Source organism: Zalophus californianus, chromosome 2 (genome assembly GCF_009762305.2).
Source record: "Zalophus californianus isolate mZalCal1 chromosome 2, mZalCal1.pri.v2, whole genome shotgun sequence".
Classification (NCBI taxonomy): domain Eukaryota; kingdom Metazoa; phylum Chordata; class Mammalia; order Carnivora; family Otariidae; genus Zalophus; species Zalophus californianus.
In genome coordinates, this window is record NC_045596.1 from 144,148,865 (window position 1) to 144,161,690 (window position 12,826).

Sequence of the window (12,826 nt, forward strand, 5' to 3'; positions counted from 1 at the left end):
CTACTTGGCTTTTAAGTCTTGGTTCAAAAGCCCTCTAGGACTTCCCCAGGTAGCCCCGGACACTCCTCTTCTCACTGTTCTTTACCCATACCTTCATTTTTCCCCCTGCAATTATTTTTGTGCACATCTGCCCCACCATTAAGCTCTCAGGTCATCAATATTTGTTGAATGGATTGATGAATTAACTAATGAATGGATGAGAGAAACTTATCTGAAGATACCGATTTGAAGACACTGGTGTGTGGGCTAGTGATGCAATCATGAGGAAAAAGAAATCACCCAGAAGGAACACAGTAGACCACAAGACGAGAAGACCAAGGTTAGAACTCAGAGAAAAGAGAGACAGACCCTCTTTTTGGGAAAGAGCAATAAAAAAATAAATAAATAAATAAATAATAAAATAAAATAAGCATGGAGAGAACTAGGGATGCATATCCCAGTAGACCAAGGCAGAGGAGATTCAAGAAAGAGGAATGGTTTGCAATGAGCTAGTCCTTTACAGTGGTAAACAATAATTATTACATCACTTTATAAGGACATTTGGGTAAAAATCTTAAAAGTTATACAAACGGGAGCTAGACAATGTAGATACACAGTTTTATTTTTATTAAGATGATTCTTAGTTAAGTCTCACTGTTTCCAGTTTCAGATTTTGCCAGCCAAGGGCTTCCTTTGCTCATGCTGTCTGAAAAGTGTATTTTTGTCTTACCAGTTTTTTCTAACATATAGTTTAGTTTCAGTTCAGAGCCTCTCTTGTAACACTAAGGTAGATTTCTTCAGTTGAGGTTTTCCAGACTCAGAGATGTCAATTTAACCAGACTGTAAGTTTTTATGAGGCAGAAATTAAGCCCCTGAACATCAGAGAGAGAGTGAATAAATATGTTCGGAAAGAATGACTGAATTTCTTACAGAAGTTAGGTCATCTAGTATCATAGCTTTCATCCATACCCTGGCAAATACGGAGCCTATAGTGAAGACTGCTAGTTGATTTTGGCCATTTCCCAGCTGAGCCTGTATAAGCCCATAACATCCCACAAGCTACGAGCAACTGGTCAGAGCTGGCCCAGGTGACATTACATCATCTCAAGTTAACTGCATTAGATTTGAGCTTTCATGGCTCTCTGGTCATGTCTGCATGGTATACAGCCAGCAGAGCAGCTGTCTGCTAAGAGGACAATGGGCAGAAACAAAGTAGTCAAAATGAGACTTGGCCCTTCTGCTTTATTTTTTATGACCTTCTTCTATTACAAATTGTGAATAAGAGTCTCTTAAGCTATTAATTTCACAGATGTATACAAATGCCATCTCAGATCAATTCAGAGAACTGAATTATATACATGCGGGTTCCAGATTTCTGTCACTGACCACCTCTGGCTAGACACCCTTTGTCAAACAGCTGTATGAAACTTGGGGTGTGGCCATACATTGCTTTTTTAGGAAGATAAATCTTGCAGCAGTCTTTCATTGCTTGTTCCTCTTTAAAAATGCTTAGCTGGTTTCCCATTGTTTCTCTATATGTAATAGGATAAAATCCAAACTCCTTTGCATGGCACCAAGTTTATCACAATGAAAGGACCATTTCATTCCTTCTCCTGCCTCTGCTCATTATTCCATCATATCAAGTCTTTCTTTGCATAATGGTTGTTATCAGCTTTCTACTGCTCCTTTCTATGACACTAAGTCATAAACTTAGTGACTTTAACATACAAATGTGTCGTCTTTCAGTTCTGTGGGTTAAAAGTTCAAAAGGGATCTTACTAGGCCAATCGGAGAGTTGGCAGTGCTGTGTTCCTTCTGGAAGCTCTAGAAGAGCATCTGTTTCCTTGCCTTTGCCAGCTTCTAGAGGCTGCCCGCATTCTTGATTTGTGCCCCCCTTCCATCTTCAAAGCCAGCAAGGGGCAGTCGAATCTTTTTCACATGGCCTCACTCTGACACTGACTTCGGCTTTCCTCTTTCACCTATATGAACTCTCGTGATTCCACTGGGCCCACTGAATGATCCAGATAATCTCTCCATCTCCAAATCTTCAACTTAATCAATCTGCAAAGTCCCAGAGTGGACATCTTTGGGCGGCCATTATTCTAACTACCAAAGTGGTGTTCCTTCTGCCTGGAGAGTTCACTTCTCTGCTTTGAAGACTTCTGCCCAAATTCCTTAGTCATTCCTTAAGATCCTATGGAAATGTCACTATTTTCATGCCCCACCCCCTTCCTCCAACCCAAGGGGCTCATTTCTCTTGTCTCCTCAGTCCCATGTACAAATACCTCTCTTGGAGCACTTACCTTGCACTATAGTTTGTCCTCAAGTCTGTCTCTCTGGCTAGATTCTGAGTCACCAAGTCTTATTCATTTCTGCAGCCCCTGAGGCCTAACTATTAAAGACTGTGGGGAAGAAAAATGAATGTGATATTTTGATGAGTGAAGACCTTAGGTGGAGGCAGAGGCAAGACAGTAAATTCACAGGGCTTCTGAGTACAGCTTAGAAACTAGTTCCGACAGCTCTTAACTGGGTCCTAACCCATTATCAATCAAACCCCTTAAGTCTTCAACCATTCCAGGGAGGCATTACAGCAAACTTAGACCATTCACATCTAAGGATATTTCTTTTCTTTTCTTTTCTTTTTTAAGAAGATTTCTAACTTTAATGTGAGTTGTCATGGATCACAACATGTCAGTTTTAAGTGTCCTCTGAGGCATGGCTGGAAAAGGGCAAGCTGCACCCCAAGAGCTTCGTTAGGTGATGGAAGTGATACTATCTGAATCATTTCTGAGTTCCAAAAAATGACACTCATCTAACAAATCTGACTATACTACGTTGGAGGTTAAAAGCCACTTTGCCACAATATTTATTTGGTATTTCAGTATCTGAAAGTTTTTCATTAAAAAAAAAAGAACAAAAAGTTCAAAATTAAACAAAATTTAAAATAGCCTTAACTACTCAACTATTCAAATTACAATCCGAAGGCGAGGTTGAACAAATTATGGCCATGTGAATGCGGGAAGATCTATTTTTAAAGGCCAAGAGTTTGCTATGAATATCCAATGTCACTAACAACACCATACAGTACAGAAATCTGAAGACATGGAAATAAAATAAAAAATTACATGCCTAGCAGTTGAGTTGAAAGAACCCAACAGGCACAGAAAAAGAATTGGGGGCGCTTGGGTGGCTCAGTCGTTAAGCGTCTGCCTTCCGCTCAGGTCATGATCCCAGGACCCTGGGATTGAGCCCCGAGTCTGGCTCCCTGCTCTGCGGGAAGCCTGCTTCTCCCTCTCCCACTCCCCTTGCTTATGTTCCCTCTCTCGCTGTATGTCTCTCTGTCAAATAAATAAATAAAAATCTTAAAAAAAGAAAAGAAACGAAAAAGAAGAATTGATCACCTGTTTCCTAATTTGAATACAAAGTCTACTCTGCTATTTTTTCTTCATTAGCAATAGTAAAACCCTTCTTGGACCTAAATCTTATCAGTTTTGGTCATTTTCATTTAGGAAACTCCATTCTCTTGTGGAATTCCTGAGGCAATAAGCAGTGTTTAAACATGCCTTTTGGTAAATTTCACTGATTTTCCTAATCTTGAAAAAATGGGATTTTTTTAGATCCAAAAGGGGGCCTGCTGATCCGTATTAAACCTCACATTCACAAAGAGAGACACTTAGGCCTTGCTGCTTCCTCTAGGTCAAGAAGAAGCCAAAGCTAAGGGGAGACATTATTGACTGCCACTTGGGAATGCAGCCTGAGAACACAAGACTTGCTCTACAGGATTAATTGTGCATGTATGCGGTGCTTCAAGGCCGACTTTAAACATGGTGCATTTTTATAGAGAAGGGAAGTGCAATTTCTCAGTGTTTGTGTTTGTTTTTTCCCCCAAACTTCTAAATTGTTCTGTGAATGTATTTAGAAGTACATTTAGGAGCAATGAACACCCACCAACCAACCAACTGGGCTAAGATGGAGGACTTCAGGCCTAATTTGTAGAAAGACTATTATGTCATTGCTATTGTTGTTGTCTGGACATTTCAAGCCTTTCCTGTTCTTAAATCTTGGTTATGTATAGGCTAAGCATAAAACTCCCTGGGGAAATTACTCAGAGGATCTGGAATTAGAGCTGGAGCCATCTCAGGCCAGAACAAACATTAAAGGCTATTCACAAACCAATGAAAAGTCAATGCACCTCCGAAGTCTATTAAGGTCTGTCAAGAATGCAAACAAGAAGTTTTGTAATAAGCTTAATAAATAAAACAACTGAACCTACTAAGTGGTACTTATGGAAACAGGCTTGAGGATATAGCCTGAGAGGTAGAACAGGTTGCCACTAGAACAAGGATTGTTTACCTAGCTCTGATTAAACCCAATAATCCTAAGAGTGGTAATGGTACTAAATGTTTTAGCAAAAACCAACAGTAGAAACCCCAGTGGGATCTACTAACTGCATTTTTCTGTAAAAGTAAAATGCCAGTAGGAACTACATCGTTCAAACATTCTCCCTTCTGAATATAAATCTTCTTCCATCTTGCATTTCATCCTGAACGATTTTACTATGTTCAGCATAGTAGCAACTGAAAAAAATGTGTTTCATCTAGAAGCAAAAGTGAGAAACCTTTACAAAAAACACTGAGTTTCTCCAAAGCTAGATTTCCAAATTCTTAATATAAGCTAACACAAAATAAAGACTGCTACAGTAACCAAACTTTTCTGCTAACAAGTATCCTTAAAAACAATGACAATTCGACCATAATAGATTATTTTCTACAGTGTGAGCAAATAATGGACCTACATTCTTCTTCTTCTTTTTTTTGCTAGCTTGCTTTATAAATCTTGCAACTTGCAAGCTCAAGTTTTTTTGGAGGCCAAGGCAAGTTAATAGTCGAGCTTAAAATAAATCGGCTTTGCAATTACTTTGGTTTTTTTAAGCCGATGAAGCACGTTTCCCCATTCCATGCCATGAAGCAATTCGATGTCAACTTGCTATGGAGTCAAATGCGACAAACTCCAAGAGCTCCAGTCGCGAGGCGGTGGCTTGCTGCACCCACAGCTTCCCGCACTCCTGCAGCATTAGGACGCTGCACTCTCCCGGCTCTGGGCGCAGAACACGAACTCAGGGCCTCCGGGCCACGGGACAGTACACCCTACCCCCGTCCCGGGGAAACTGAGGCACGGTGACCCGAGCGATCTGGAGTCCGGCGAAGGGCCCCGCCGCTGCTTGGCGTTCCCTTGCCCCCCGGAGGTTTGGGAGGCTCCTAGGCATCACACTGTAGACACCGCGCTCTTCGCCGTAGGAAGATTACGGTACAAGCCTGAGAGGTGGCTGTCCCCAACCCACCGGCCCCCTGGATCCCGCCCCGCACGTATCTCGAAGCATCCTGAGACCCCCAGGAGCCCGCTACTGGAACCTCACGGCGCCTCCAGCACGCAGCCTCCTCCTTGGGCTCCGCCAGCCTAAGCGCCCGAAAGTTCCTCGGCCCCAGCGGCCGCAGCGACCCGGCCGCCCACCCCGTGCGGGGCTCCCTGCCACCCGCGCCCCGCCGCCCCTGCTGTCCCGGCGCCCCTGCTAACCTGACGCCGCCGCGCCACTCAGGTGGCCGCCTTGCGCCCTTCGCCATGGCCAGCCTGTGAGCCGTCACCACTCCACGCCCCGCGCCCGGCAGCGCCTACTGCGGGCGAGCTGCCTCCGCGAGCGCCGGGCTGCGATGCGGGCTGTGCCGCGGGCGGCCGGGAGTGCGGAGCTTCCCACCTACAGCAGCCGGAGCCGGCCGGTGCCGAGCATGCCCAGTGCGGCTCGCCGGGCGGCGCGGAGGCGCGGGGCCGGGAGGGGTGTCGCCGCCGGGTTTTCGCAGCAGCCACGGGGGCGGGGCGGAGCGGGCGGTGCCGGGCGAACCTGGGAGAGTCGCGGGATCCGCCCGCAGAGGAGGGGCGCGGGCTGAGTGTGCCGGGGAGTCCCTCATTCAGCCGACGCAGCCTCTGGGGCGGGATTCTGTCCCCGGGGCTCCGCTCAAGCACGCCTAGGGTGTTGCTGGAGCCGAGGGCACTTATTTCCGACGCTGTGATGCTTGGGCAGCGTGACTGATAATTGCGGAGCAGGGCGCTCCCAGGGCTTCCAGCGCAACTTTTCTGAGCGTCGCGTCGCATTGTTGTTCAGGGACACCCAGGAACAGGTTTCCTAGGATCCCATCCTGGGACACGGGAGAGAGCCAACGTCTAGCCTCTGGACTTACTCTATTCCAAGGCCACCTGTGAAGCGACCTGGCAATCAAAAGCTTCGCAGGCCTTTCCGGGTGACTCTGCTGTCACTTCTAAAGCCCGCACAGAAGCGGCTGCAAGAAAGTACAGCAGGATGGTCACTGGTGGCTTCTGAGTGGTGGGGTTCCAGGAATTTTTTAATTTTCTTGTTTTTTGATTAGTTACAGTTTCTCAGTTTTCTATAACGGACAATCTGGTGCTTTTTAAATAAGATATGTTATTCTATGTTATTCTAAAATGATTTTTTGCAAACACCTGCAGAACTTCGGCAGCCCGGTCCTGCAATGTAAGCACCGTCCCCCCCAACCCCCACCCCTTTTTTTAGGCTTGCGGGAGACAATTTCTGGGGCCCGGACCAGGCTCCTCCTCCCTGGCTCCTTTCGGGCCGCCCCTTGGCCACGCCCCCAACCGACCCTTTTACTCCAGTACCGCCCTCTTGTCCTTTGGTTGCTGAGAAAACCCGGAAGGGTGGACTCTCAACATTCACGTTCCCGGTGGCTCCTATGCCAGACTGGGCATGTTCCGCCGCCGGGTCAGGGACTGCTGACAAGGAGAGAGGCGTCTTTAAGCAATTCCCAGCCTCTCTCCTCCTGCTCTCCGTCCTTGGCAAACGGAACAAAGTAGCACCTCCGAACCCCTGCCAGGAGCTCGGACCTGCAAAGTGGGTCAGGACTCGACTGAGCATGCTCCGGACAGTGCCAGAATGCCGCACGCGGCTGCATCTCCTTGCCCAACGTTGATGTAGTTGCGCTCGCTCGTCACGACATCGAAGGTCAGGAGGCGGGTGGAAGCAGGGCCCTCGAGTTTCCCTATAGCTTCGACACATGGACAGGTCGCTTCTACCCAGGCCTGTGTTGGGGGGGTGGTGGTGGTGTGGGTGCGTGGGATCTGGCTTATCAGTGACTCAAAGCCTGATTTTTCCCTAAAAGATTAAAATTAGAAATAATATTTTAACATTGGCTTTATGGCATCTCCAATAATAACACGTTTTAAGCTCTAAGAACTTTTCAGCCCATCTTTCTTTAAAGAAACCTAAATCTTTTTTTGATTTGCACTAGAACCCTAAATTTTCCCTTGTTTCATCAAAGATTAAATGTCCTCACTTTCAAATAATTCCGCAGTATTATATTACTTTTTTTTCCCTTCCAACAATTCTGTGTTCACTGCGACTCCTGTCCACCTTTTTTCAAATTCTCAGAGAATCAGCAGAATGCTCTCATGCTATTTTAAATAGGCTTGAAGCAGGTGTGGGAAACTTGCTTTTAATGCTCTGTCACAGAGGAGAAGACTGAAATGGAGAAAGATTGCAGGGAAGAGATTTTACAGGCTTGAGGTGAATAAACTCGAGAACCCTCTAGAGAGAGCCTTGCAGTGAGCCCAGGCAGGTCAGTGGGATAATTGTCTGTTTTGTGTCTGGGGAAGGAAATGGGCAGATGGGTCAGCTGCCTAGTGACGTTTGGTCTGATAGTGGGAGATACCCTCACTAATGGTTGGCTTCATTTCAGCCTCTCGCTCTCATCCAGCCCCGGTTCAGCTTCAGCATGATTGGAGACACCATCTTTAGTGGAAGGTCACTCCTGGGAAGAACTTAAGTGTTTCCCCCTAGACTCTAACTTGTGCTGGGTCACCCTCATCCCTCAGCTTTGAGACTCCATTGTTCGTGGAACCTCCTGAGCACTGCTCTTGTTCCCTGTAGACATCCACACCACAAATAGTCTGGCTGGGGAAGAGATGGGTAAGACATCTCTTTAATAGTCCATACTGCCATTCCTTCCCATCTGAAGCTTCCTGGTCCCCAGTCTTCTATGACATAAATCTTTCTTAGTTTTCCTGTCTTTCTGACGGTTCCTTCTCATCTTCGTTCTCCAGGTTCTTTTCCTTTGCACCACCCCATTGTAAGTGCTCTGTCCCGTGTCCTCTTCCATTCTGCTTTCCCTTCTGCTCTTCCAATCCGATGACTGTCAGTACCAAGGTGGTGTTCAGTTGGTGTCTTGCTAGCAGTTAATTGCTGCAGTTCTTTCTGGTCCACCAGGCATCTATTCTCATTGGTCAGTGTCTATGCCTGACCATTGGTCTCTAATGGTTATCAATATTTTGAGTATTATCTCTGCCCCAAACATTTTTATATTCCTCTCCAAATCTCCCTGAGTTTGGACTCTTATATGTAATCTACCAATATCTTAATTCCTGTGACCCTTAGGAAACTTGAGCTCTGTATGTCCCAAACACAACTCAAGAGCTATAGTCGCTCTCCTACTTATGTGTCCTCGCTTGGTTACTGGAACCCCCATCTTCTCAGCTCTGCATACCACAAATGTGGATGCTATCCTCGAGTCATCCATCTGCCTTTTGTCTGTCATCCAGCTAGCCACTGGGCACTGCCCACCCTCCCCTTAGACATCCCTGCATATGGACCCTCCACCTGCACTGCCCTCCCAGGCCCATTACCCCTTCCAAATGAGTCCTCTCTCTCCCTGTTTCCTCCAATCCAGTCTCCATGCCTCCTCAGACTTTTCTTTCTAAGCAAATTATATTTTAGTATATTTGCTAAGCCCTTAGTGTATGGATTCATAGTGCCTTCAGGATAAAGTCCAAATTTTAAGCATGGACTGGCCAGTCTCCCTCTCCAGATGAGTCTCCAGCCAGTGTCCCCTAGTGTCCCATATCCTAGCCAACCCAAACTACTTGCTATGCAAATTCATGCCTCCGTGTTCCTTTAATTCTTTTGTTTTTTTCTTTCCGCTTGTTCACCCCTTGGCAACTGATAAGCCTTCAAGGTCCAGTTCAAGCTTGGTCCCCTGCGACCTCCTCAAGATGACTTTCTCGTGAATACTTCACCTATATACCATATACTTTCTTCATTTTGACACCTAACCTTGGTTTATTATTTTTTTTCCAACTCCTGCCTTGCATTGTAGGCAATGTGACAAGGGCGTGTTTCAATCATCTTTATATCTTTGTTTTTCACTTTTCAGTAATATTTTACTTAATAAATGAATGATCGACATTTGTACGCATACCATATTTAAAACTCCTTAATTTTTAAAAATTCTTCCTGAGTATTGTAAAGAGAATGCAAAGAAAAAACACCAGAACAAAGCCACATCACATACAACCTGCTGAATGGTTATGCTTTTTTGAGTAATATAAGCAAAATCTCAGATTTGACCTTAAACCCAGTGAATTTTCTTCAGCTTCAGAAATCCAGGAAGTGTGTTGTGAGCCAGTCTGATATACTTGTTGTATTATCAGTCTCTAACTGCACAAAGCTCAGCATTGTATTGCTAATTAATCCACAAATTCCATTGTTCTTTATCACTGTGTTTTTTTCCAGAGGGGTTGTTATTATCCTCTAATTATATAGTTAGTCCTTAGAATAGATTTTATTTTTTTCTGTTGAAAGTATGGCACCTCTGGAAAGCAGATTAACCCTTTAGGAATGAACATAATTTTTACAGTTCTTCCAGCTCCTATTGTCTGCCTGGAGCACCTAAAGCTAACTATGGTGGGGAATGACCACCTGCTTTAGAACCCCCCAGGGGATGAGGAACGCCTTCCAGACCTCCTGGATAGAATGGTCTCCAGGGCAGCAATTTTAACAAGCCCTCAAGGGGATTTCACACACTGTATTTGCGAAACATCGCTCTATATCATATGAATGAAAGGAACACTAGTAACTGTTAGTCCAGAACCTCTAGTAGCCCCAATAATTGGTTTTCTTTGGCAGAGAGATATATGTGAGTGGAAAGGGTATCAGTCCATTTCAAAAAGCGTCATCCATGTTTGTGCTGATTAAATAGCCTTGACTTATTTTAGAGTGTGGAGAATATGGAAGAGCCCATAGTAAGGGAGCTTCTTGTTTTTCTCTGTGTTGAAGCACCCAAGGGTTTTTACTCGGCGACCATGTAGGCCCCGTGTTATTCACCAGCACCTCTGTCCCCAGTTCAGCCTCCTTTGACAAAGGGTGGGTGGGACAGTGGAAGTTCTGACCTTACCCCCTTCCTGCAAGAGGGCCGTAAGAGGTCTTGTGACCCTACATTAGGCTTTTTCTTCTTTTCTGGGAGTCTGAAAGGACACAGTTAGGAAGGGGCATGGGGGAGGAATGAAAGAAAACAAAATACTTCTCTCCATGATCTTGTGATGCTCTGGCCAAGGAGAGTGAGGCATCTTGAGAAGTATGAATCAGTCTTAGAAAAATATTCCCTTCCTTGTTATGGGTTTAGACTGAGCATTGGTGTTGGTCCTTCGGAGGTGTGTGTGCATGTGTGTGTGGTCTAACCAGTTAGCCAGTGGCAATAATCCGGAGAGCAGGTGGCGTGCCTGCAACTCACGTGGGGCAGAAGCTCCAGCTCAAAGAGTCAAGCCCTTCCTGGCCCTCCCTGTGAGAAGGCACCAAAGCCCTGCCCTCCCGGACACTGTGCCAGTCTGGGACATTAATGACCATTGCAGCCAAGTCTCCCATCCCTCAGGGCTTCCGTGTACACAGTGAGTCACAATTAGGAATGAATTATTGGCAGGAAAAGGGATGAATCCAAGAATCTTTACCCGTGTGTAGGGGCTTTCTGAATGGCGGATGGGTATTTGCCGAGGAAGGTGAGAAGAGGTCACCCCTTGGTAAGAGAAGTGTGAACAGAGCCCTGGAAAGGCTGCCCGGGGAGATGGGGTGAGTCCTAGAGGGAACCCTTTATAAAAACTTGACTTCACAGGTGCTTCTCTCTTGGATTCTGCAAAAGTTATGTTTTGCACATAGCTTGTTTTGTTTTAGTTTATAATTTCCTTGGGAAGGAGGAAAGGTCAAACATCCACTTTCCCACCATAGGGTGGCAGAGGTCAGTGTTGGGGGACCCAAGTAATCAAACAAACAAATGACTGTCCGACAAGTGGGAAAGCGAACATCCACAGGAAGCCAACATATTCTCCAGAAGTCTCACAAGGACAGTCCTTTCTCCCTGACACTTGACAGGGAGGTCACAGTACCAACGTCAGAATGCTGCTCAGGCCTGAGGGGTGCTCAGGCCCGAGGGGCTCTCAAGCCCAGGTGAACATATGCAGCATCACTGTGACCTCAACTGGAATAACCTGGTAAATCTGTGCAGTGAGAAACCCAAAATAAACTCGGAAAGGTGAATTGTCCATTTCTCTGCTGGTGATTTTCATGCCTCTGTCTTTTGAGTAGTAAATATACTTGCGTTGAGAGGGAAGGGAAGGAAATTCTATTGTTTTTTCTTTTCAGCTTATAGTTAAGTGTAACACCAGAAATCTCTGTGTGGACACAGGCTTCTGTGAGGGCAGAGGCTGGGAAGGCGCCCCAAGGTGTGGCTGGGGCAGGGAGGACAGAGGATGAGGTGGATGATGGGGGAGCACAAGCTCTTTTGGGGGCTTAGGGGACTTACAGAGGCAAGAATGGGGAGAATAAGATGCTTGCCCGGCAGTAGGTAGAAATAACTGGTTTTCGTTTGGTAGGATTTAAAGGACACTGGAAGGCTGAGAAGGCCCTCATTATATGGAGATCTAGTTTCCTTTCCTGAGGCCTTCTCCTCTGCTAGGCTAGGTTTCCATAAAGTTGTGGTCCAAAGCCCAGGCCCTTCCCCGAGAGGCTTCATAGTGGGGAGCATGAACACTCTGCACATCTACGAGTGAATTGTCACCACAGATGAGGGCTGAGAGGGTACTGAAATGTACTTTTGACGATGTTACAGTGGTGGTTTGAGCCAACCCTAGGAAGGAACTTTTCTAACAGATTGAAACTCTGTTCTTTCCCATCGCAAAAGACACAGTTCTGTGCGCTAGCCTTTAGTGTGACCCCCTGCCCTCCGTCTCCCAAATAATACATACAATTTCTACATGTCATTACGGGAACCATAGTGTTTGGTTCATTCTCCACCATGGATGAGTGTGCTTACGGATTGTTGTTTTCACTTAGACACAGTGTGGGGGTTTGAGATAACTCCAGTTATACGGCTAAGGGAATAGGGTCTCTCCCATTTGGGCCACACCTGCTTTTCAGGCATGTATAAGCTTCGCAGCTTCTCTTTAGTAGTCTTTTCAATCTAATCTAGTATCGTTTCTAGCATATAGTAGATGCCAATAAATTTTGTTCAGCTACATGCTGGATATTGGTATTAAGAACTACGCGTTGGAGTATCTTGGAGGCAGGCATTTTAAAACACAAATACCATCAGTCGCTTGGCTGGTCTGAAACGCCATTCAGACTTTGGCCTCAGTCTGTGTGACATTGATTCTGCTTTTTTTCTTCTGATGAAGTGTTTCAGATCTGTTACCAGCATGTTTCTCCCTGATTTGGGTCAGTTGGCACAAAGGGAAAGCTGCTAAAATATTGTGGATCACTGTAGGGCCGAAAGCATGAAACATTTTGAAGAAGGTTCCTAAGAAATAGTTTGTGGCTATTTTTTTAGCATCATGGCTTACGGATTCTCTCTTGTAATTTCAGCTATTAATTGAATATAATAGCATTTCTACTATTAATTTCAACGAGTCTTCCTTTTTACTTTTGTAGAAATTTTAAAGGTGGCTTAATTTTGAAATTAACCATCCCTAAAACCTGAGGAATTATGTGATTATATTTATG

At 45.5% G+C, this 12,826-nt stretch overlaps 1 protein-coding gene across 2 annotated transcripts in view; it reads right to left on the reverse strand.

Moving 5' to 3' along the window:
* Positions 1-5,768, reverse strand: part of MFAP3L (microfibril associated protein 3 like) — a 39,760-nt gene extending 33,992 nt beyond the window's left edge. For both annotated transcript variants that reach the window (XM_027598702.1, XM_027598699.1), the window contains exon 1: positions 5,554-5,768. The gene's annotated coding sequence lies outside the window, so the exon portion shown is untranslated. The remainder of the gene's footprint in view (positions 1-5,553) is intronic.
* Positions 5,769-12,826: the final 7,058 nt, after the last annotated feature.